Source organism: Babylonia areolata, chromosome 26, assembly GCF_041734735.1.
Source record: "Babylonia areolata isolate BAREFJ2019XMU chromosome 26, ASM4173473v1, whole genome shotgun sequence".
Taxonomy (NCBI): Eukaryota; Metazoa; Mollusca; class Gastropoda; order Neogastropoda; family Buccinidae; genus Babylonia; species Babylonia areolata.
The window spans coordinates 21,372,053-21,374,552 of record NC_134901.1 but is presented as its reverse complement, the minus strand read 5'-3'; positions in this window follow the sequence as shown (position 1 = coordinate 21,374,552).

The following is a 2,500-nucleotide window of genomic DNA, read 5'->3' as shown; positions in this document are numbered from 1 at the left end:
GGTCTGCGAATCGGACCAAAGTCTGAGAGAGTCAACTGACGAGGTTTTAGACTTGAATTCAAGCACCTATAAAAGTCTCTTTCTAGTATATTGCTTATTTCCTTGTATGACAATGGGCAATATACTTTTATACTATCTATATGATTTTTTGCTCCCCTTTTTGCTGCCCTATCTGCTTGGTCGTTATAACGGAATCCAGTGTGGGATGGTATCCAACAAAAATCAACATTTGTACCCTTCACAAATAGGGAGTGCAAGAAATACCTAATTTCAAAAAAATAAATCTTCTCTTTGATTATTCTCAAAAGGAGCAAACCTTTTAAGACAGATTGAGAATCAACACAAAATAGGATATTACTTATTATGATTGGTATATCAACAAGATGAGTTAAAGCCATAAGGATGGCCACCAATTCAGCTGTAAAAATTGAATGTCCCTTACCTAAATAATATTATTTTTCTGTTTTTAGGTCAGGAATGACAAAAGCACATCCTGCACTGCTATCATCCAGGACCGAGCCATCAGTGTAAACTTTTAAATGATAATCAAAATTTTCTTCTAATTCAATTCTGACAGATGCTGCTATTATATGTGGAGATTCTCCTTTTGTTGTGTCAGAAGCACATATGTTGACGTTTGCTTTTGTTAACTCCCAGGGAGGGACAGGCGGCACCAGAACACGAGGTGCCATATCATGCAAATCAATGTCTGAAGAATTTAAAATATCTGACACATATGTGCGAATGGTTTGTAGATTTGAATTATTTTGTGCAATTTTTGGAAAATCAATATCAGACCTAATATTTAATTCCTCAAAATCATCCACTGCTGTACATCTCACAATATATTTAGCAGAACTTAATTTTCTGATTTCATCTAGTGGTAGAATACCCGCAAGCTTATAGGCTTCTGAGGTCTTAGTATGCACAGGTACCCCTAAAGCCAGTTTCACAGCTTTACTGTCAATTATTCGCAGCTTCTTTAGGAACGTCGGCGGGGCAGAAAAGAAAATTTCTTGACCGTAGGTCAATCTTGATCTTACGAGAGATGTCGCTAAATGTAAAAGAATTTTGGAGTCTTGTCCCCAAGGAGAGTGACTTACAATTTTTAAGAAATTTAAACTTTTAACTGCTTTAGTCACCATTGAATCAATGTGTTTCTTCCAGTTTAATTTTGAAGTAAATAGGATCCCAAGAAATTTGATTTCCGACTTGAAAAATATTTCACGTCCTCCTAAAAAAAAAGTGGTAGTTTGCTGGGATTATAACCATTATTAAAGAGGATCAAATGTGTTTTTTCTACAGAAAACTCAAAACCATTAGATTGCATATAGCTACTCAGTCTATCGAGTTCACCCTGAAAATGTTTCTGTACATAATTTATGTAATGTAGGCTTGTCCTTTTCCTCAAGGATGTCTGAATCCATATAGCAATATCATCAGCATATTGAGCCAGCTTGGTAGATGATGAAAAACATGTATGTAAATCATAAAGCATAATGTTGAACAACAATGGAGAAATAATGGAACCCTGCGGGATTCCCATGTTTATAGGCCTAGAGGTTGATAAAGTTACTCCCACTTTTGCCACTATATATCTCCCACTTAAAAAGGATTTAACATAGTCATGAACATGACCCGACAGACCAATTTGTTTCAGCTTAAATAACAGTCTGCTATGCCACACTCGGTCATAAGCTTTAGTAAGATCGTGTGAGTGTGTGTGTGTGTTTGTGTATGTTCGTACATGTCTGTGTGTGTGTGTGTGTGCGTGAGTGTGTGTGTGTGTGTGTGTGTGTGTGTGTGTGTGTGTGTGTGTGTGTGTGTGTGTGTGTGTGTATGTGTGTGTGTGTGTGTGTGTGTGTGTGTGTGTGTGTGTACAAAGTGTGTGTGTGTGTGTGTGTGTGTGTGTGTGTGTGTGTACAAAGTGTGTGTGTGTGTCTCCCCAAAAACGAGAGGAGAAAAGTCCTGAATCCGAAGAATCCGTCCTTTTTAGACACACACAATCAATAAAATTGATAGTATGTCACCCCTGCCCTCCCCACATTTCAACCCTGCCTCAACCCATCCTCAACTCCCCCATCCCTTCCCCTCACGTCCCCACCCCCACCCCCACCCTCACACCCCTATCTTACCCACCTCAGTACACATCACTAACGAACTTCTTCTTCTTCTTCCGCGTTCCCTGGTCACGCTACATTTTCAGTCCGGTCAGGACAGCGAAGTCCGCGGTCCGTCGCAGGAGCCCCGTCCGGTCCCCCACAGTTTCTCCTGGAGCTCCACCACTGGGTTGGGCCATGCCTGGCGTCTCAGAGCGCCTAAGGTTGGGCAGGACTGCAGGATATGGGAGGGGGCTGGGGGGTCTGTGGGCCTGTGTCACAAGGGCACTGGTCAGTCTTTTGATATCTTCTGACTGTAGAGATGGGAGAGGAGCTGACAGTGCAACTGGGGGGGGCAAGTAGTAAGTATGCGTCTAGACACCACGACTACTAGCGACGGC